Below are 23,581 nucleotides of genomic sequence, written 5' to 3'. Positions count from 1 at the left end.
CATATATTCTTTTCCATCCAGGATATGGAGTATAGTTACCTGTGCTGTATGTACAGTAGTACTTTGTTGTTTATCCATCCTATATATAATAGTTTACGTCTGCTATTCTCCAAATTCCAATCCTTCCCTCCCTCCGCCTCCTGTTTCTATTTCATAGATAGGTTCATTTGTGTCATATTTTGGAATCCACATATCATATGGTATTTGTCTTTCTCCTCCTGAGTTACTTTGTTTAGTATGATAATCTCTAGTTGCATCCATGTTGCTGCAAATGGCATTTCATTCTTTTTTAAACTGAGTAATCATCATATGTATACACCACGTCTTCTTTTTCCACTTATCTGTTGATGGACATTTAGGTTGTTTGCGTGTTTTGGCTATTATAAATCTACTCCTTCATCTTACAGTTCACAGAGAACTGAAACTCAGAGAGGTTGAGTGCCAGGCCTGATGTCACACAGCTTTGCTCGAGGCAGAGCCAGGACCCAGTCACCTCTTCTGACTTCACATGCCATGTTCTTTCCACTCTAGCATAGCAACCTCCAAATTGTCTGTGGATGACTTTCCAGTGTGTGAAGGTGGTGAGTCTCTGCGTCTGCTTCGCGCCCGGGTACAGCCTCTAATCACTATTCATAGCAGTCTGTTATCTCATTCTTCTCGTCAGGAGGAAGACTGCGTCCTGACAGCGCTTTTCCTCTGCGTGCTGCCAGGTTTACAACAGCTCTTACCTCACTGCTTCCCCTTCCCTTTCCGGGTTTGTCCTTGTTTATCTTTGGGGTGAGCATCAGCAACTGTTTCTAAGTAAACAGAGGAATTGCAGATTCAGGGCTTGTGGTTTCAAATACTCAGTGCTTTTGCTTTAGCCTGTCCCTCCTGGCTGTTGCCACTCCTGCGTCTGATTCCGAATTGCCCTTAGCGCGTGTTAAAGACCGATAGTATCGGATAGAAGTTTCCTTTTTGGAGCAAGCAGAACCACCAGGGCTCTGAAAGGAGGCGCCTTGGGGGAGAGAAAGTTACCTCTCAGTTTCCAGACCCATCTCTGGAGTATGGGATACTAGGTGGAGTGTCTAGAAATGCTTGTTTGTATATTTTCCATCTCCAAAACGTGTCTCTGAGCTTTCGGACAGTATCTGAGATTTAGAATGTTCTGTTTAGGGTTAAAGTCTCGGCGTGGCAGAGGGTGGGGTGTGGCTAGTTGCCTTACTGCCTGTTCATGAATGATGCAGTTTTGTGAGGTTGGTTTCAGTTCACTGCGGATCGGCTGAACTCCCTGCTCATCACCCGTGGTCCAAAGTATCTCAGGGTCAGTTCCAGGAATGGAAGGTCCAGTCATTGAGCACAAGGGATGGCTTGACCGGTTTGAATCTTTTGGTTCCTCTGTTTACTAACCAAATAGTACATGATGAAAAAAATGCTCATTTTGGAAAAAGTACTTTGAAGACCAGGGTCTTCAAATTCATTACTTTAGGGAACTCTCCAGCACTGCCTCCCACAAGCACTTCCATATTCTCCTCCCCACTTTTAATAGTAAGAGCTAGATGGTGTCCAATGCACCCTTTAGCCCACTTCAGCTCAGAGGTCCTTTGGCTTCAGACGCGCCTGGTGTCTTTGGTCTTAGCAGTTTCTGAAGTCACTTTGGACTTTCTTGGCTCCCAGCCACTTGGCAGCCTGTTTCGGATTCTCTCTCTGGGCTGGTCTTGAGTTCCAGGTATTGAACTGAAAGTACATCAGCCAAGGATTTGGACTGCGTCAGAAGTATTTTGATTTGCTGTATTCTCTGCTTAGCATCTACTCATTTCCTTCAGGGATGTCCCCTTCCTTGGAATAAATGACTCCCAAGGTGCTTGTCTCACTGAGCTAAGAAGGCATTCCAACCAGGCGTTTCCATTCAGGGATCTTGGCTTGTCAGTCAAGGTCACTGGGTGAGAAGGACGTCACCAAATTTGAAATGCTCCTGACACTCCTCCCTGACCCATCCCCTCACCAGCAGTGTCCTTATGCTGGCCAGTTTTGAGAATGACCACTTTGAGACAGACCCAGCCTTGACGATAGCAGGTGTTGATCAGCAGGTGTTTCTAAGGTGTCAGCGTCTCACTGCAGCATCTCATCTTCCCTGAAGGTGTATTCTAAGAGGTATCTCAAGTGGGGGCCTCTCTTGAGCCCCAGCCACAGCTGAGCTCTCCTCCAAGAACTCCCTAAATGAGAAGGGGTTCTCTTGGGGTTCCAGAGCTGTGTTGGTTGCTGAAGTCAAAGGACCTCCTACCCAGAGGCTCTCTGGGGTTCATCATAAGGACCCTGAGATAGCCAAGACTTGGCTACTGTTTTTGGTAACCACTTCAGGCTCTTGGTCACATGAAGCATATGGCCAGCCAAAGTACTACCCCCTCTCCAGTTTCCTCCAAAAAGATGTAGCCTGCACGTTTTCACCTTAGTTTCATTTTGTTAGATTTGATTCATTTTATAACCTACGGGCTTTGAAAATCCATCTTTTATCATCTTACAAGGTGATGGTCCCCCCCTCATTTGTGTCACTTCCAGACACATGTTCTTGACCAAAATGAAGAGGGCGGGGCTAACTCCACATGCGTATGACCTCGTGGTTCAGTTGTCTATATATAAACCCACCTAGTTGCTCACATTTCTTCAATGGTATTTATAAGGACATCATGGGACTCAAGTGAAGTTACACTCAACTGAACTATTAGTCTAATCTAATCTAAAAGGGAATAGTTAATTTGGTTTTTATTCCTGGTGAACCTGTGTCAGATCTTGTGAAGTCTCCAGGCTAGAGCTTCTCTGGGTATCTTCTAGAACCTTCCTCTTGTTAATCACTTCCTCATCTCTCAACACCATTCCTTTCTCAGAGGTTTCTGAAGGATTACAGTGATTCATCTCTGACATCTGCTGATACTTCGACTGTGGCTCTGATTCATCTGAGCCTGAAGACCTGACTTGGTTTAAAGTCGCTGTGGCTCTGCTCCTGGGCTCCACACCGGTCTTCAGTTTTCAGTCACTCTTACCAGAGGTGCTTCTTCCTGTATGAATACGGAACCATCTCTCAGATGGAGGAGGTGCGCAGTACCGGTCAGCAGCTGTTTCTCTGCCTGCTGTCACATTACACTGGCTTCCCTAAGCAGGCCTGTTACTTCTTTGCTTCTGTCTGATCATAACTTAAAAGAAAGAAAGAAAAAAAAAAAAAACAACCCACCCTTCACAGTTATTCACATTTCTCATGTGTTTTAAGTCATCCCAGACACTAGCCTCTGGACTTATCTTCTGAGAGATAGCACTGTTTTGTTCAGCGTCCAACGCGTTCCCTCCTCCTGTGGCCCAGACATGCAAAGTGAGCATTCCCAGTGCTTTGCAGTCCTTTAAAGAACTTTCCAGGGCTTTCCTGACTCCAGGCCTCCCCACCCTTTTGGACTGCAGGAGTTTTCCCTCCAAGCTCAGGTAACCAATCTCTGCCTTCCCTGTGTGCCCTTCTGAGAAGTTTGCTTCTTGCTGTCATGTTCTCTCTAATTTTAAGTGGTGACTGGCTGCCTGGGCTTCCTGGTATAACTGTACAGGGCTGGGTTAGTGACTCACGACAGGATTCAGCCATGCTGACCACCCAGAACTTTTATTCCCACCCTGACTCCCCAAGAGATGAACTTTTTGGAACACCCACCCAGGGCTGGGCTGGCCTGGGCTGGGTCCACCGAGCCCTCTGCCAGAGTTGAATTCTCAAGGAGCATCTGGGCTTCTCCTTGAACTAAGGCACAGGACCAAAGCTGCCCAGCCCCTGGGTCAGAACCAAAGGAAGGGAACAGATCGGGGATGGGCCAGCAGAGAGAATGGACTGCCTGAGCTTGTAGCAGGACTTTTGGGGAAGGAAACAGAAGGGGAGGTTGGAAAATTTGCTTGCGATAACTTTGAGGGCTCTCTAATCCAGGGGGCTGCAGGTAGGGGGGCGTATCACTTTTCTGGAACCGGGTATTGGAAGAGTGCTCTGAGGTGCATGCTATTTTGGGATAAGTCAGGAGCAGCTCGGTCCTGGAGCCAGAAGTGTCTCCCATTTCCTCATTTTAGGCTTGTCATTCCTGTAAAGAAAAGCACCTTAACTCTGTTATTACAGATTCAAGCTAGATTGAAATTTCTCTTTACTATCTATGTAAAAGGATTTACAGAAAAATCTCAGGGATGTCGACCTAGGGGAGAGCTCTTTAAAGGCCCCCCCCCCCTTTTTTTTAGGAATGTACATTTGCATACAAACAATGAAAGTGCTAATTAAAATGATTCTCACATAGTCCTTTTGCTGTGTGGGAACTGCTGCTTGGCAACTCTTGTGGAGTGTGAGTGCGCTTGGAAGTAATAAAACACCGCTCCTTCTATGCATCTAATCCACAGTGTGAGTGAGTGCCTTTTATTTGCAGGCACCTGTGCTGGAACCAGGGATGTCAGGGTGGAAGGCCAGCCTAATATTTACCCTCCAGGGTGACATGAGACTACTGGGGAAGTCCAGGGAGGATCAGGATGAGTTGGTCAGCCAGCTTCTGGAGCTGATAGCTGAGTAGGATTTAACAAAGTACCTACAAGGTCCCACCTGTTAGCTCAGTCACACCTGTTCATCTTAATAACTGTCAGCGTTCTGACCTGTGGGACTTTTTCCCCTCCAGGTTGAGGAGTCTAATTCCCCTTTGAAACTATATGCCAACACTTGAAATACTCCTGTCATCATCTTCATCCTCAGTGGCATCAGCTATCACTGGGCACCTGCTGTGAGCAGGATCCGTACTTGGTGAGCGTGCGTGGGGCTAGTTTAGTTACTGAGGTGATAACAAAAGCCTTTCGGTTTCACCACCACCTCCTTACCATTTTAAAGAAGTGTGTTAGAACACAGGAGTTGCAGAATAAATATTTATGGATTGAAATTTTTTAACTTCAATTAGGAGTGCAGGGTCTGGGGATTCACTGACAGTCCAGTGGTTAGGACTCTGACCTTCAGTTGCAGGGGGCACAGGTTTGATCCCTGCTCCAGGAACCAAGATCTCCTTACCTTGTGGTATTTAAAAAAAAAAAAAAAAGAAAGAAAGAAAGTGCAGGGTCCAGAGTGGCGCAGACCCAATTTGAAATCCTGGCTCCCTGCCATGTGCATTCTTTATGATCTTGGCTTGCTTGTGACTTAACCTCTGAGCATTCTTTTCCTCATTTGTGAAACTGGGATTAAGTAAAGGAATTCATGATAATTATGATGGGCTACATAGTATAATGTATAGCAGCACATTCTATAGACTTAGTCTGAATGTGCATGCTCAGTCACTAAATCGTGTCTGACTCTTTGCGACCCCATGGACTGTGGCCTGCCAGGCTCCTATACCCATGGGATTTTCCAGGCAAGAATACTGGAGTGGGTTGCCACTTATTCCTCCAGGGGGTCTTCCTGACTCAGGGATCGAACTCATGTCTCCTGCATTGACAGGCAGATTCTTCACCACTGGGCCACCTGTGGAGCCCTCCCCTGGAAAAGAGTTAGTCTGCCAGAGTTCAGATTCCACCTCCTAGTTGTGTAACCAGAAGCACATTATTGAGCCTCTCTGGGCCTTAGTTTTCTTATTCTTAAAACAGGGATAATAATAGTACCTGTGTCAGCAGGTTGTTGAAAATAAGAATTGTCCAGCACCTTGTGCCTGGCATATAGTGTCATATAAATGTTTGGTGAATTTTAAAAAACTGTAAAACTATTTCACTTGAGTTCTTATAGAATTCCTGTGAGGTTAGACAGGGCAGGTATCATTCCTTGTTGCGTATTTGTTTTTGTTATGTTCGAGGGGAAAAATGAAATTCTTTTGGGTTAAAATGGCCTTCCGAAGGGAATCTCGCTGGTAAATATCACAACTGGAACCCATGGTGTTTGCCATAAAAGAGCATACGGTACATCTATATGTATTTGTCAAGGACACATGGATGTGTGTGAAAATATTAAGACTTCAGTATAATTTCTAGGCAGGTGAATAGCAGCTATCCCTCTCCTGCACCTACTAGCCTCACTCAAACATGCTGTGGTTCCTGCCATGCTGCTAACTGATATTCTCTGTGAATTACAGCATTGAGCCTCCAGTTTGGTCCTGGGACTTAATGTTGCCCATTTAAACCTCTTCCAGATTCTTACTGCCTTAGTGTTGCCTGCTCCCTGGCTGGGCTCCTTTTGGAGATCCTGCTGTATTTATGTACCTGATTTCAGAGCCCCCTAGATGAGCCGTTTCATTCAGCAGAAGCCCTGGCTAAATAGAAACACTCCCCCTTCCCTTACCTTTATATTTGCTGTTGAAACTCTTCATTCTTTGTGAGAAACTTAATTATGAAAGCTGTGGATCAGGGAATGTAAAAATAGCTTTAAAATGCTCACGTTTGTCAATCTCTTGTCAGTCTGTAGGCAGAGAGCTTTAGATTGAAATGTTTTCATGTCTGTTCACAAGCATGAGCACTTCTTAGAACTGCCACGGTGGAAGGGGTTAAAACATAAATAGGATTCTATATGAGCACTGAAAGGTGCTTTAGTACTTAAGTCCTATTTTTGACCTCTGGAATTCAGTTCCTTCCTGTTGCCAGCTGAACCTGGGACTGATGTATTAGATGAAAATATATTCCTATCTTCAAACGTGGACAACAGGACATTCTGTCCTCCAAATTTCAGGGTTTGAGTTGGGTGTTGCAGGAAACTTGGCACCCTTTCTTTCTTTTCAAAATAATAAACAGAGATGATGTCGCCTCAGGTTTCATCTGATGGGGCTTAGATACGATTGCCTCATAAAGGCTGATTCATAGACAAATGTGAACTAATTATAGTAACTTAAAAATAATGTCCCTGGTTAAATTTGGCAAAACAAGATGCCTCGCATGCTTTGTGGGACATGAGAGACTAGGTTTCTTGAGTGGCATGGAGGTGACATGCCCACTTCTATTTTGGCCACAACGTGGTTGTGCTGGGTCACTACCTGTGTCATCTTTATTTTTTTAGGGATTTCTCACGTGCTGTCATGCACACCCCAAGCCCAAGCATTGAAGCACCTTTTACTGCCACCCACACAAAGAATTCTTTCTTGCTATGTGTCCACTGCATTTTTAAGAAACAAATGTCTGAGTTGAAGATAGTGAATGGTGTAATTTTTTTTCTTTTTTAGTTCTAAGCATTTCAGAATCTCTATTATGAAAAATTGCAGGAAGTTATTCACTTCTCTCTATGGAATGAATAGAAAATGGTCAGAAAGACTGTTCTGATCACTTTTTCTTTACCCACCCTTCTTTTTTCTTTTTTAGTTTTAAGATGACTTATTGTGAAAATTTTAATTTTATTGAAGTATATAGTTGATTTGCAATGTTGTGTTTGTTAGTTTCAGATGTATTGCAAAGTGGTTCAGTTATACATGTATTCATTCTTTTTTAGATTCTTTTCTCATATAGTTTATCCCAGAATATTCTACTTACCCTTCCTACTGGGAATTAGGTTGGAAAATGTTTCACTACGAGTCTCTTCAAATGATCTTTGTTTTTGAATTTGCCTTAAAAACATAGATGATATATGACCATGTTCAGAATTCAAAAATTAGAAAAAGATTTGCAGTAAAAAGTGAATCTTCCATCTCTTCCATTGTTGTTGTTTCAGCATCAGTTGTGGGCACCAGTTTCTTGTGTACTATTGTGGAAATGTTCTTTGTATTTTAAATATGTATATATGTATATTTTCCTACTACAAAGGACAACATACTATCCACAGGGTTTTGAACTTGGCTTTTCTATTTAATCATCATCTCAGAAATCATTCCATCTTATATTTTGAGCTACTTCATGATCTGATTTGTTATTTCCGTTGAATAGGTGTCATAACACACACACACAGTGGCCTGTGAATGTCGTTTAGGTTGTTTTAATCCTTTGCCACTGAAATCATGGTATAGTGTTATCTTGTACATCTGCTGTAGGATAGTCAACCTGTCTTAGTGCTGAGAAGTGTGGGCACTGAAGCCCAAAGGCCTGGATGTAAATCCTACTTTCTCCATTTACTATTGAACTATTTTGTCTTGGTTACTTTAGCCTTCTGTGCCTCATTTCTAAGATAGTATTTATCTCATAGGTAGGAGGTAATGCTTAAAGACACTGATTTATGTAAAGCTTACAGACCAGTGCTGGTCATGTAGACAGGTCTGTATGCATTTAGTAATGTTAATCATTTTGTGTGATGTGGGAACACATGGATCCTATACTTACTTCTGCATGTTTCTGAACCACTCCTGGTGGCTTTCAGAAGCCATAATGTCGTTTTTGAATCTGTGGGTTCCTTCTCTCCTAAATATACTGAAATGTTCACCCCCCCCCCCTCCATTCTGTGTTGCTTTTGTGTCGTATCCTGGAGGAGAAAACAGAAAATTCTATTTCAGGCTATTATACTAATATGTCCAAACCCCTTCAAAGGGATAAAATGTATTGCCAGTGGTGATAATTTTTAACAAATGGTCCAAACTTTCCCCTCATACATATCTAATGTAGAACTTAACAAATACTTACATTTTACATTTAGGTAAATATATAGCTTGTGTGTGTCTATGTCTATCTGACTCAAATTTATTTAATTTCAGTGTATTTTAAATTATAAGTCAAATCTTTGGCAAGGAATGGAGCATATATTTACTCTGTTTTAGTTGACTTTGGAAGTCACAGGGTCTGTGTCACCTGTACATCTTACATCATCGAAGACCACTACTTTTGGATTCAGACAAGCCAGAGCTAAAACCCCCATATTGGCATTTGCTTGCTGTGTGACCTGGGGCAAGTCACTTGTCTCCTCCTCTGTAAATGGAAGCATTGATCCACCACAGAGGACTTTATGAGGGTGACAGAGAGTGGGCAGGTGCTCATGAACCATCTACCATCCCCTCCTGCATCCCATGTCCTCACTCCCCTGGAAATCACCACCTCTACCTTCAGCTCTTCATCTTCACTCCCCTCAGGACTTGCCCTCTGATTTATTCCGTGTTTTCTCTGCCTTAACTGGAAGGGTGGTTTGTGTCTCAATTGGTGTCCCTTGCATCCTGTCTTAGGTTCACTGAATGTTAGGAGGGAAAGGCCAGCTTGCTGCGTCCCTACCCCAGTGAGGGCATTACTGTTTCACTGGAAGCAGCAGCTAGGGACAGCATCGCAAGACCGGAGTTAGGGGCCACATGAGTTAATGTGGCCCTGGACCTGATCCCAGAGAATGGCGTTTTCACTCTTGGGCATTCCTTTGAGGAAATTTGCTGTAGCCAACTTTTGAAGCTTATGTTCCCAGATAGTCTTTTATTTGAAGGGTGGGGGTGAAGAAAATATCTAGAAACTTGCATGTCCTCAAAGCCCCATTAGAACGGCACTTGCAGGAGGACCAACAGTTTTGACTGTTTCACACCCACTAAGAAAAGAATGAGCCTGTTGGCTTGCAGACTTAGTGGCCAGCTTTGGCCAGTGTCCTTGGGCCTTGCTTTAATGTCCTGGAGGTGGGCTGCTGGGTACCAGTTGAGAGGACCAGCATGGTAAGTGAGCGGGAAGACCTTTGCTGGGTCCTCCAAATCACCTACTTGGAGAGGAGCTTCTCTATCTGTGTTAAGTGTTTTGCTGTGGATTTTTGAAATAGCAGTCACACCCATATTCAAATGTAAGAACCAGGGTGCTCTCCAGAGATTGAGGTCAGGTCCCTTCTAGCTACGAAAGGCTGTGACTCTATAAACAAATATTTGGGCAGGACCAGCTATTGTTGCCACTTGGAATGCTCCCCTCCTCCTTTTTCACTTGGGCCTTCCTGTCCTTTAAGACCTAGTTTAGCTCCCAATGTCTAGTTTTTTCAGTCTGGACTCTGGGCTGTTGGATTTGCTGTATGGGTTAGATGTAGCCTGGTGTGCTGAGCTGTTAGCTATTAACCTGGTGGCCGTTTAGGCATTTTCCCGTGTTTATGCCCTGGCTTCCCCACTAGGTCCTCAGTCTCTAGGCCAAGGCCCCCTCCATCCCGTACCACCACGGGTGGGTGTGGTGCAGGGGTTCTCACAGCTTCGAGCATTGCCTGAAAGCTAGCTGGAAACCCACACCAATCTCGCTGGATTAGAAATTCCAAGTGGGATTCGGCCATCTGCAGTTTAACAAGCAAACCTGGTGATTCTGCTGGGCAGTGAACTTAGCAAGCCTCAGCTGTAGTGGGAGGAGCAGAGGTTTGGGGTCTGAGGGGCGTGGGTTTGAAGCCAGCTCTGCCCTTTATAACTGACCTGTTTTAGGAAAGTGAATTTTTCCTTTTTCCCCATCCTGGGGTGTTTTTTAGAAATCTGTTCTGCACGATGTTAATGGATGCTCTAAGAATAGGAATGGGCAAGGGGTTCTGTGGTCAAATAAGTTAGTGAAATGCTGTCCTAATGAATTTCAACAGGATTCTTTATGACAGTGCTTCCTAGATGCCTAAGTGTCATTGAGGATCACATGGAAAGTCGTCGCAAACTTGTTAAATTCTCTAATACCTTTTCTTTTACATACCTGCTAAGTTCTCTGGCAGTGGTGTTTTGTGGGACACGTTTTGGGAGATGCTGGTCTAGGTGATCTGTACCTCAAGGCTGGAGATATTATGGCCCTGCCAATCTATGAGGAATTCAGAAACTTGAAATAGGGGTCAAGCTGGCCGTGATGACAATTTATGATTTGAGTCAACCAGACTTACATATCATGTCAGTGTTCAAGGTGTTGTGTAACTAAATGTTGAAGAATACAGCATTGTATATTTTATAAAGCAGCAAGTTTTTCTCAGGGTAGAAAGCCAGATATCAGGGAGAGCAAGGGAAGACGAATTAAGGAAAATGTCACTTACTGAGCATATTGGAGTCCTGGCAGGAAACACACCACAGTCAAACTGGGTAATTTAAGAAGATCTAAATAAGTGAACTATTTATAAAAGGTGTAGGCAGAGTTTGGGAAAAGTCAGTGGCTTTGGTCAGTGCAGGACTTGGATTCCTCTGTGTATGCAAGGTTTATGTATGTTACATTTAGTCCTCATACCGATCTCAAGGATAAGTTCCTATTATTTCACACTTTGCAGAGGAGGAAACTGAAGCTCATAAAGGCAAGGCATATTACCCGGAGGTAGCAGCTGGGAAATGGAGGCAAAATTCACACTGCCCTGCCAGTCTCTCAGCCCCCGGGTTCCGCTCCATGCTTCTGTGGGCAGAATATCCCCTCTGTCGTCAGTCTTTCTTCATGTGGGGAAGCTGATGACACTGCTCTCTGAAGCTCTTGTTCTGAGCTAGATACTGAGCTAGAACCAGCAGACGGGAGAAAATAGTGCTTTGGACAAATATATAAATTAACAAGAAAAGTATGCAGATTACATATATGGGCAAGAAAGATGTAAACCTGTAGTTTCCATGTCTAGGTGGGTTGGGGCTATGGAAGTCTGTCTTCCATCCTTTTGGGGGATCCGCCCCATTCTGGAAAATGTTTTGGGGGAATATGGGAACCATTGGAAGGGCATAAATGAGGCAGCTTAGCTTGAAGGGGCTAGGAGAAGGTAGAGGAACGTTCAGACATATGGCACAGCTTGGGAAAGGCTTGGCTGTGGGAGTGGAAAGAAAGGGCGCTCTATTCATAGGTGCCTTATCCAAATGGAGATGGTACCAGTGGTGGGAGGTCGGCAAGCAGTTGGGAGAAGCCAGAGATGTCATGAGGGCCTCTCAGGGTGCCCCTGGCTCTAGTTTTCATATTGGGGTCACACTGGTCCAGTGAAGTCTCTTTAGCCTAATACCTTTGTTAGAAGATGGTAAAGGTTGACTTTTCTAAGAACTGACATTTTACTTCCTTCAAGAAGTTTCAGAGTACATGAATGTCTCATGTCTCTTACGCCCTAAGAAAATTTAAAAGTCATGTCTCTAAGGAGGTTCCTTTCTTCCCTGTCGCTTTGCATTTGGGCTGGTTTTTAATGCTTAACCAGAATATAGCTTACGATCAAGTCACCTTTATTCCAGAAAACAAAACCACCTCTCAAATAGTGTGCACAACACATCTGGTAAAAATAACCAGTCAGTTGGAAAACTGTGATTCTCAGATGCGACCTCCGCCCCTGCATTAGCAGGGAGTCACTGGAGTAAACCTTTATTTCCTGTTGCTTCCACACAGCAGTCCTTCACGGAAATATTTCGCATGTTTCCTTAGGCAGCAGGGAACCTTGAAGGGCAAACAGTGCTGAGGCCTCAGATAGGAATGGAGATGCTGTTTGCCCAACAGCACCTCAGGTTGTACAGGGAGCCTGCCCGGGCCTCGGAGCTTTGAAGCGGTGCCAGGCTCCTGCCCAGAACTGCTAAAATCTTCAGTCTCCCCCAGGCATGAGCAAGGCTGAAACCTGCCACACCTCCAGCTCCTCTTACAAGAGAGATGTTTTAAAATGGTCTTAAATGTCAGATGTATTTTTTTTCACAACATGCCACAGACTTCTCATAAATTATTCCTCAGTAAAACTTTAATAGGAATGCTTAGGAAATTCCGAGTTCTAGTCAATGGAGTTGTTGGTAACTTGGACAACTGTTAGCCCCAGATCTTCCCACTTTTTTCCACCCCAGAACTCACTGAGGAAAGTTAGTATGAAATCATCTTCCTGAAACCATGCTTGAGGGTTTCAGGAAGATTATTTCTTGGTGACCGAGATCTTGGGTTCCCTTATAATGCCGCATGTTTGATCAGTGTGATAATCCAACATGTGACTATTTTTGAATTAAAAGAGCCGTCAAAATGGTTCAGTCTGGTAACCATATAAAGTGTAGGAGTTGGAGTTCAGTGTTGTCTGACTTCAAAAAAATATCTAGAAACAATTTTTTTTTTTAAGAAATCTGGATACTCACCTTGCCATTTGCTTCTTTCTCATGGAAATAGGTAATTAAAGATTCTGGTTGTGGAATCTACATTGCTGTTCAAGCTGGGTCTGCTGTCACCTTAGCTGTACATGGAGGGCTTTGACAGATAATGTGTTGCAACTACAGCCGTCGACAGGCTCGGTTCTAAGTTCATGGGTGGATGCTCCTGGGAGTGAGCTTGTGAGCCATCTCTTTATGGGTTCCCCGTTGTTTGCATCTTATGTTTATTTCTAATTAAGAAGCTTAACTGATTTTATTTAGTTACTAAAAACTGGAATTTGGGTGGAACTTTACATTGCGTGTTGGTACAAAGAGAAGATTGGGAACTGTGCTGTCCTAAGAGTCTGGGAAATGTGACACAAGCCAGGATTGTGATCATCGCCTAAAGTAATGCTCTCTAGATACCTTCTGGCCCATAGAAAGGGAAGTCATACTGAGGATGCCAGAGTATTTCATTTCATGATATTTCTCATTCTTCAAAAGTTGGACTTCTTCGTCTTCTTAGGCAGCTGTAACAAAATGCCACAGGCTGGGTGACTTATAAACAGCAGACACTTACTTCTCACAGTTCTGGAGACTAGGAACTTCAAGGTCAAGGTTCCAGCAAGGTCTTCCACCTGGAAGAGGGCTCTCACCTCTTCCAGGTTGCAGGCTTCTTTTTATGGCCTCATATGGCAGAAGGGCTGGGAGCTCTCTGGGGACTCTTTTAAAAGGGCATTAATCCCATTCATTAAGGCTCTGCCCTGAATCTAAGCACTTTCCACCTCCTAATATCATCACCTTGAGTGTGAGGTTTTCAACATGTGAATTTTGAGGGGAAACAAAACATTGCAAATCTTAGCAATCAGTATATTTCACTATCTAGAGCATTCTGTTATTTCTTTGTATATGGAAAGTTAGTATCATGAACAATTTTTCACAGTGAGGGTATATTTCTTAGTATCATTTGCTTTTTTTTTTTTTTTTTAGCTGTACCACACGCAGCATGCAGGGTCTTAATTCCCCCACCAGGGATTGCACCCGGGTCCTGGCAGTGAAAGCACCTGGACCACCAGGGAATTCCCAGAATTTTGCTTCTCCTGAAACATGACATTAGCGTGACACTGACCTTACCATTTGGTCTGTAGAAAGGTAAAGCCGGTGGTGCACTGGGAAGACCCAGAGGAATCGGGTGGAGAGGGAGGTGGGAGGGGGGATCGGGATTGGGAATACATGTAAATCCATGGCTGATTCATATCAATGTATGACAAAACCCACTGGAAAAAAAAAAATAATAATAATAATAAAAAAAAAAAACATTTGTTTTACACTGCTCCACATTTTATCTTTGACAATAAAATTTAATAATCATACTTAAAAAAAAAAAAAAAAAGAAAGGTAAAGCCGGTTAGCTGTGTTTTGACTTGGGGCAGTATATTTTGGCAGAGAAGGCAAAGGCAACCCACTCCAGTACTCTAGCCTGGAGAATCCCATGGACGGAGGAGCCTGGTAGGCTACAGTCCATGGAGTCGCTAAGAGTCGGATATAACTGAGCGACTTCACTTTCACTTTTCACTTTCATGCATTGGAGAAGGAAATGGCAACCCACTCCAGTATTCTTGCCTGGAGAATCCCAGGGACAGAGGAGCCTGGTGGGCTGCCATCTATGGGGTCACACAGAGTTGGACACGACTAACGCGACTTAGCAGCAGCAGCAGTATCTTTTGGGGGGAAGCAGTGCTGAAATGTAAGTTAAAAGCCCTAGTTTCATTCCTGTCTGGGTCACAAACTCTGACGTCATGGGCAGGCTTCTCCTTCCCCACCTAAACTGCTTTCTCATCTAATACAGTAAAGATTACTTCTAGAGATTCTAAGGTCCTTCATATCAAAACAGACCTGACAATGATTTTTACTGAATGCTTTCCACTATGTAAGGTACTGAGAGAATTCCAAATAAGTATAAGTGAGTCTGCTGAGTTTTAAAAGGTTCTTCCTTGTTAGATAAAACAAAAACTCAAAACATCTGTTGACCATCCTGCAAGAATAGATCCCTGCAAAGAGCAGAGAAAATGACAGAATGTGTATAGTTCTTACCTCTCCCCCTTCAGACGGTCATCTCTGGTTTACAGAAGAATAAACGATACAGGAGCTATCACATGAGTGGGACAAAGAGTGGACAAGACAGTGGGTACCCTGTATCCTGAGGGACAGCGATCATTTATCAAGCACGTGCAGTGTGCCTGGCTTTGTGCCAAGTGCTTCACCTGTATTATCCCAATCAAGTCTTGTGGTAGCCACTTGCGATCACCCCATTTTGAGATGAGGAACCCAGGTAACTTGCCCACAGTTGCACATCCACTAAGTGGAAATGATAATTGTCATTAAGCCTATATTCTTTTTTAAAAGATTTGTTTAACTGATGTATAGTTGATTTACAGTGTGTTAATGTCTGCGGTATAGCAAAGTGATTCAGTTATACAGTAGGACCTTCTTGTTCATTCTCCATATAATGGTTTGCATCTGCTAATCCAGACTCCCAGTCCATCCAACCTCATGCTCCCTACTCCCTTGGCAACCGCAAGTCTGTTCACAATGTCTGTGAATCTTTCTGTTTCGTAGATAAGTTCATTTGTGTCATATTTTAGATTCTGCATATAAGTGATATATTTGTCTTTCTGACTTAACTTCACTTACTGTGATCATCGCTAGGTGCATCCGTGTTGCTGCAAATCAAGGCTGCATTCTTAATCAGTGCCTCTGAGGGAAGGCAGGGGCATGGGTAAAGAGGCAACAGGCTTCTCATTAAAGAAAAGCATGGAATTGCCGAGTTAGTGGTGGAGGGAAATGGGGACGTTCATGACCATGGGCTACCTACATTGACCTATTACCTTAGGGTTCTCTTCCCTTGATAACTGGTCACTGCCTTTCTGGACCGTGGGGAATACTGCCCCTGTAAAGGCTGTAGCCTAAACTTGGCCATAGACACTCCTTCCAGCTTCCCTCTAGCATTCCTGCCACCACGAGAATGAGCCATGTGTTTACTGGAACTTGCGATATCTTTGCCACTTGAGTTGACAAGAGTCAAGGGAGTAAACAGCAGGACTTGGGATTTAATGGTGACGCCAGCATCGTAACTATGAACAGGTTTAAAAATTTTTTTTCAAATGTCCACAAACTTGATTTTACTTTAACATTTCCCTTTTAGTATCTCCCGTCTAGCACTGATCCAGGCACTCAATCTGCTTGTGGGTAGGAATTTGCAGAGACAAACAATTCTAGTTTTGGAATTTGTGCCAAGAAAGGCTCAGAGTGAACACCGTGAAGAGTCCTTAATTAACTCTCAGTTCATGTCGTGGACCAAAGGGGTCCCTTGTCTCTGCTCACAGGCCTCAGTCCAGGCTTCTGTTCACTGTCACACTCTCAGCAGCCGGCAGTGGACCAGGGCCAGGCATCACATGGCTTAAAAAAAAAAACAAACGAAAAAAAACAACCCAAACCCTGTCCTGCTTTTAAGCCCCCTCCACGGCTTGGAATGCAAGCCCCTCAAGGGCAGCGCCTGTTCATGTCAGCAGCTAGACTGAGTACAGTGTGGGGACAAAGCAGATACTTTGGAAAGGCAGGGTGATTGTGCAGAATGCTGTTGAGCAGATTCAAGTCATTACTCCAAAAATGAGTGTACTAGGAAGGTGTTAAAATGAGCAGGGCAGTGTAGACAGGGAAACGCAGTGCAGTGGAAGACACATCTTTATAGAATGAGGTCATAGAAAAGAGCCTGGAATTTAAGGTCAGGTGGGATTTTCTGTCACAGCTCCACCACATCCTGGTTGTGTGACCCCAGAGAAGACCCTGAGCCTTTGCCTGCTTTCGCAGTTGGCAGCAGCAGTCCATATATCATAAGGTTAGTAGGGTTAATGAGCCATTGTATGTAACATGCTAAGCATAGTGCCTGTGCTGAAGAGGGGACTCTTGGTGATAACACTGGTTGTGTTTAATTTATTGCTAAGAAAAAAGGATCAGACTGGGCTAAAAAGAAATGTGAAGCAGAGCTTGAGTATATGCTCCCCATCCCCAAATTTTACTTTTTTTTTTTTGGCCAAGCTTCAAAGCTGACATGATTTTAGTTCTCTGACCGGAGATTGAACTTGGGCCCTTGTCAGTGAGAGGGCAGAGTCCTAACCACTGGACCGCCAGGGAATCCCTCTTACCCCCAAATTAAAGTTTATGTGTTACAGAGGTACAGTCCTGAATACTTAGCAGTTACCTGGATCAGAAACAAGTTCATCTGGGGATGAGTGATATTTGTGGCAGTTTGGTCCTACAGATTAAGAGGTTGTGCTGGGTGCTGACATTTTGGATCTTTAATGTTCAGATGTTTAGTTCTGTGCTTACATTTCTTTCGTGTTTTAAAAAATGAACTTGATAAATCTAAAAAAAAATTACTCTTGAAATGAGATGAAAAGGGAATTCTTCTTAAAAAGCTTAACACTCAAACAACCACTTTTGATTTTTAGGGGGTTTTAATTGCTTTCTGTTAGAAACTTTCCTGTTGCTGTATAATTAATAAGACTGTATTTAGTGGAAACACATTAGAAGTTGGGAGTTTGAGTCTGATACAAGGGGAGAACTGTCCCCTAACAATAGCATGATAGAATAAACTATTAATGGACTATTAGAAATCAAAGCTTGTCTAATTAAAAAATAAACATTTGCTCTTTATATGTATCACTGAATGTGTCCAAATACATCTTTTTCTAGGTTAGAGTCATTTTATGGGTTATGGTATGAAATCATCCTACCTTTTGTGTACAGTTGAATTCTTTGCTTTCTCAGACATCCAGTTTAGGAATATTTAAGCTAATATGCTCTTGTACTCTGAGCTACTTCCTCATTCGGAAATCCCGTGCCAGACTGTGTGCAGATGGGGAGCAGTCATGCCTGGCAGGCCCTGCAAGTGGAATTACATTTGCACATTGTTTTATTCACTGTGAACATTTTGCAGGGAAAAAAGGAGAAACAGCCACCCTGCTTAAGTGAAGTTCTGACACAATCAGTACAAATTATAAATTATGTTTAAAGTGATGCACCACGCAAATGGTGGTTTTCGACTTTGTGGTCAGCTCTATGCGAGAGCTGTGGGCATCTCATACTTGGTGCTACAGTTGTTGTTCAGTCGCTCAGTCGTGTCCGACTCTTTGTGACCCCATGGTCTGCAGCACACCAGGCCTCCCTGTCCTTCACCATCTCCCGGAGCTTGCTCAAACTCATGTCCATTGAATCGGTGATGCCATCCAACCATCTCATCCTCTGCTGCCCCCTTCTGCTCCTGCCCTCAATCTTTCCCAGCATCAGGGTCTTTTCCAATGGGTCAGCGCTTCACATCAGGTGGCCAGAGTACTGGAGCTTCAGCTGGGCACATTGACCAGTGTTTCTCAAAGGATGGCCTGAAACTATGTCAGAAATGCAGATTCTGGGGCCTTCTTGGAACTTCTCAGCCAACATATCTGAGAGCAGAACCTGCAGTCTGCATTTTAAACAGATACCTCACCTCTTTATCAACCTACGGCAGTATTGAGACCCTCTGGAAGATTTTTCAAAGGTTATTTTAGTTACCATAATTGAAAATGGTTTTAAATCTAGATAATTCAAATTTATAATGAAAATTAAAATACAAATTAAAAATTTGGTGGGAAGTCACGTATGAGAAACAATTTTTAAATGCCTCCTGCTTTTTTCTGAATTCTCCAATTCATTGAGTTGACTGGGAATAGCATTGCAAGTTGGACTTTAAAATACTTGATCTAAGAAAATCATTGGTTATTAAGCCACTTGTGAATTTATAAAAGTATCTTTGGAGGAAATTACTGAATTTGGAGGAAATTGCTACCTCATATCAAAAATTAAAACCAGTATTTTATTTAATTTGGGGATAGATGAGAATAGACAGTTACCCACAAAAAAGGCAACGATTGTTCTATTAGGGTCTTCCAACCACATAGTTACACAAAACAGCATTTTTGGCTTTTAAAGTAATGAAATGAAAGCCAAAAGATGTCAGTTTTTGTCTTGCCATACTCGGTTACAGATCTATCTTTTTTTTATTTTTTTATTTTTCCGGTGGGTTTTGTCATACATTGATATGAATCAGCCATGGATTTACATGTATTCCCAATCCCGATCAAGACATAAGAGAAGCTATCACTTAGATTCTCTTAAAGTTTGACTTCAAAATGATTTCACATAATGTATCTATATTTGAATATAATTTCTTACTGTCATTTATGTAGATTTTAAAGATAGGCAAAACAAATGAAATTAAGATTTAAATAAAACTTAACCTCTGTTTAGAAAGACAAATATGATATCAATTAATATGTGGAATCTAAAAAAAATTACACAAATGGAACTATTTATGGAACAGTAACAGACCCAAAGACATAAAAAATAAACTTATAGAAACCAAAGGGGAAAGGGAAGAGGAGGGTGAATTAGGAGTGTGAGATTAACGGATACAAACTACTATACCTAAAACAGATAAGCAACAAGGGTTTACTGTAGAGTTCTAACACAGGGAACTATGTTCAATATCTTGTTCAATTCAGTCGCTCAGTCGTATCTGACTCTTTGTGACCCCATGAACCGCAGCACGCCAGGCCTCCCTGTCCATCACCAACTCCCAGAGTCCACCCAAACTCATGTCTATTGAGTCGGTGATGCCATCCAACCATCTCATCCTCTGCTGTCCGGTTCTGCTCCTGCCCTTAATCTTTCCCAGCATCAGAATCTTTTCAAATGAATCAGCTCTTTGCATCAGGGGGCCAAAGTATTGGAGTTTCAGCTTAGGCATCAGTCCTTCCAATGAATATTCAGGACTGATTTCCTTTAGGATGGACTGGTTGGATCTCCTGGCAGTCCAAGGGACTCTCAAGAGTCTTCTCCAACACCACAGTTCAAAAGCATCAATTCTTCAGCGCTCAGCTTTCTTTATAGTCCAACCTTCATACATACATGACTATTGGGAAAAACCATAGCTTTGACTAGATGGATCTTTGTTGACAATATCTTGTAATAACCTATAATTGAAAATAATCTGAAAAAATATATATATAAAAACTGAATCACTTTGCTGTCCACCTGAAACTAACACAATATTGTAAATCAACTATCCTTCAATTAGAAAAAAAGTCAGACTTTTGGAAACAGTGGGAAAGGGAGGGGGTAGGATGATTTGAGAGAACAGCACTGAAACAGACGCATTATCATACGCAAAACAGATAGCCAGTGGGAGTTTGATATATGACGCAGGGAACCTAAAGCCAGTGCTCTGTGACAACCTGGAGGGGTGGGGGGTTCAAGAGGGAGGGGACACGTATGCCTATGGCCTATTCATGTTGATATATGGCAGAGGCCATCACAATGTTGTAAAGTAATTATCCTCCAATTAAATAAATAAATTTTAAAAAGTCAGCGGTAAAGAATCTGCCTGCAATGCACGAGACTGGGGTTCAATCCCTGGGTCAGGGAAGCTCCCTGGAGAAGGAAATGGCAACCCACTCTGGTATTCTTGCCTAGAGAAGGAGCCTGGTGGGCTACAGTCCATGGAGTTGCAAAGAGTTGGACATGACTTAGTGACTAAACATCCAACATCTAATCTTAGAGTATAAAAAAAAAAAGTAGGCTGCAAGGATCAAAAAAACCCAAAAACAAATAGTAAACAAGCCCTTCTATTTAGTGAAGAATTCTGTGTGTATTTCTGTCTATATAATGTAAATAATTCTTGTAGAGGATTGATCTTTTTTCCCCTGTTGAAATATTGCCCGGGATGGTCTGTTCATCTGCATCATTTTATTCATCTTTGGGTTCTCTCTGCCCCTCTTACTCCATCTGTTCTTCTTCCCTGATGACAGTGAGGCCAAGCGGACTGGCATGTGGACCCAACACGTTCTACAGAGAACCACACTTTACTTCCAGCCAGGAGCAGAGCAGTACTCTGAGGATGGTTTCCTTATCTTCCGTAAGCCGGCCTGAAATCTCCCTTCTAGCACTGATCCAGGCACTCAATCTACTCTTGGCTAGGAATTTCCAGAGCCTTGGCGGGGTCACCCTTTGCTTTCCCGGCAGCTGGTTTCACTCTGAATTTAATGAGGGAGCTGAGCTGAGTGGCCAGAGAAGGGTTTCCCCGCCTGGCATTTCACTGGAAGGGCTCAGGCACTTACTTGTCCATGTTAAGTGAGTAAATGCCGATTGCTGGGAGACTCCTGAGAAAGGACCTTCCCAGCCAGTTCTCTTCAGGTCGGCGTCTCGGGCACATTCCTGAGCCCTCCTGCTCCTCCCTCCTTTCTCTTTGGACTTCGGTGTTCCCGGCAATGAAATAGGAGTGTGAGTATTTTCAATTCCACGTATATGGAACTGTGATTTTCTGTCCCTGTTCAACTGTTGGACTTGACAATTTAGCAAAGCCTTGTCAGCGAACTTTGTGTCGTTGTCCTGGATTTTGTGCTTCCCAAGGTCTCACTGCATCAGATTTCTCTGAGTTTAAATTTGCCGGCTAGTTTTTTGAGCTGTGATGTTAGCAGATGGGAATTAGAAATGCTTCATACCATGCTGAGAATTCAAGTATTTTTCATTTTTGTTTCAAGAGATTTAGCTCATCTTTTAGTTTTTTTCCCCCCTTATAATCTAGTGTATTTAGCTAGGCTTTACATTTTTACATAAGAGAAAACTTATTTATCTTTTGCACTTTTATTATTAGATAAGAAGAGTCTATAATTATATGCTTCTTAAACTAGATTCCCTTCAGAAGTGTAATTATATTCACCAATGTATTATATTCTCAGTCCTCTTAAAGGGAGCTTTGGTATTTGTGGAAACCAACCCAAGAGTTCTAAAGTTACATATTTATGAAAGACTTTTGTTGCATATTTAAAGGGTGGGAGCAACTTCTGCATGGGGCCTTTATCCTTTCCCCCATCTCTGCAGTCTTCTTAAAATGCCCTCTGTTTAGAGTTTTGAGGGATTGATTTCCAGACATGTAAGGCCTACTGCAAATTTAAAATAAAAGAACCACACTATTCAGTGCTTTGCATTAGTGAACTTTTATTGAATGAAATAACGGGTTCAGAAACACCAAAGGGCATTTGATGGCAGATTTGCCTTAATGATTTTTTTTTTTTTGCAAAGAGAAAGCTATTTATTTCCCAACCTTGTACTTGTATATAAGATTTTTTTACTTTAGTTTGAGACATTTGGACTTACTATAAATGTTATGAAACTTTAGATGTTAATTTTGTACTGCTCCTTTTTCAGAGGGAAGAGCAAAGTGAAATTTTAAGAAGGAATTTAGAATAATATTGTCGTATCCTCATGACTTACAGACTCACGTGGTAACAGATGCCTAGGTTCATGGAGCTTAGCTTCTAGAGAGCACAGAGGACCACGGGCATAGAAGCTGTGACACTTATGGCTGGCTTGGCTTTCCCCCTTGTCCTATTGGAAGGGCTTGGCAGGGTGGGAATTCTTTGTTTCAGGGAGCGTGTGTGACTGGTTGTAGTATTCTCTCATCTTGATGGATTGATCTGGACTTCAAGACTCATAACTTTTGGAAATTGTGGTCCTTTCCAGCCCTGAAATTCTGTGATGCTCTGGGTCCCTTGGCCACACGAAACCTTGTTAAAGACAGATCATATTGCATTCCCACCCCACTCCTTTTTTAAAGATTGTAGGCGGCCAAGACCGCCACTGGCACTGATGTTCTGTAACCTGCAAAGTTTTATGAAAAAGTGGGGTGCTGGGTGGGGCTGCCGCACGTTTTATGTTTTCTGTTCAAGGCACAAAGCCTCATTTCTTGGCATTGCCCTCCCCATTTCAAGCAGAATCCCAGTAAACAAACTGTTATAGTAAAATAGTGACTAGTTAAAGCCTTTTATTAAACCATATTTCCACTCACCTCCAATTCTCCTCATAGTGGGAGAATGAGACAAATGGGAAATAGACCAGTTATGTCAATGTGGCCATTTATTGAGTTCTCACTGTGCTGCGTGAGTAATGTACAGGAGGGAAATTAATCCTTATAGGAGGGAAGTTAGTGCTATTTTAATCCCTGGTTTGCATGTGGCAGAAGCTGAGGTTCATAATGTTAAAGTCACTGCCTGAACACCTAGAACTTTTTGCTGATAGTTGCCTGTGAGGGATTTAATATTCTCTTAGGAGCTCACTGTCATCATCTCATTCCCCCACCCCCAGTCCTACAATGAATGTAATTGAATACCTCGTTCTTTTCTTCCAGTGTCTTATTTATACATTATGTTATGTGAGTTGTGAAGGTAAGGTCATTTTGTGTTGAGAACTGTTCTCTTTGACATTCGTTTGAAAATGAACTGTTAAGGACCCCGGTCATCTTTTATTTTTGTGGTTGCTGTTGTGTCCCTATTTGGTTAGCAACCTGCTTTGAGTTCTAAAGGATTTTTGACATCTTTTACTTTTTGATAATTTTATGTTGTCAGCCCCCAAGGCAATTGAGCAGAAAAAAGAAAATTTGCTGTGGGCAAATGTGGCAGAATGAGATGTAAGGAGTAAGCTCAGAAGATCAAATTCTCTGCAGTTATTGCTGCCAATAAGCAAGACAAGATGAATGTAGAAGTTGCTACCTGTGATTGGTGTGACCGAAGCCTCTATGGAGCTTTTTTGCCCAGCCAGATGAGCAAAACAAGTGCTCTGGGAGT

The 23,581-nt window shown here is 42.7% G+C and overlaps 1 protein-coding gene across 5 annotated transcripts in view; it reads left to right on the top strand.

Annotated features, from left to right (window-relative positions):
* The window catches only part of SORBS1 (sorbin and SH3 domain containing 1), a 232,300-nt gene that overhangs the window by 73,717 nt on the left and 135,002 nt on the right, over positions 1-23,581 (top strand). The gene's annotated exons all lie outside the window — the stretch shown is intronic.

The sequence above is a fragment of the Dama dama genome, chromosome 15 (genome assembly GCF_033118175.1).
Source record: "Dama dama isolate Ldn47 chromosome 15, ASM3311817v1, whole genome shotgun sequence".
In the NCBI taxonomy this organism is placed as follows: domain Eukaryota; kingdom Metazoa; phylum Chordata; class Mammalia; order Artiodactyla; family Cervidae; genus Dama; species Dama dama.
The sequence above is the reverse complement of the archived record's forward strand: the minus strand, read 5'-3'. Positions and strand labels throughout refer to the sequence as shown.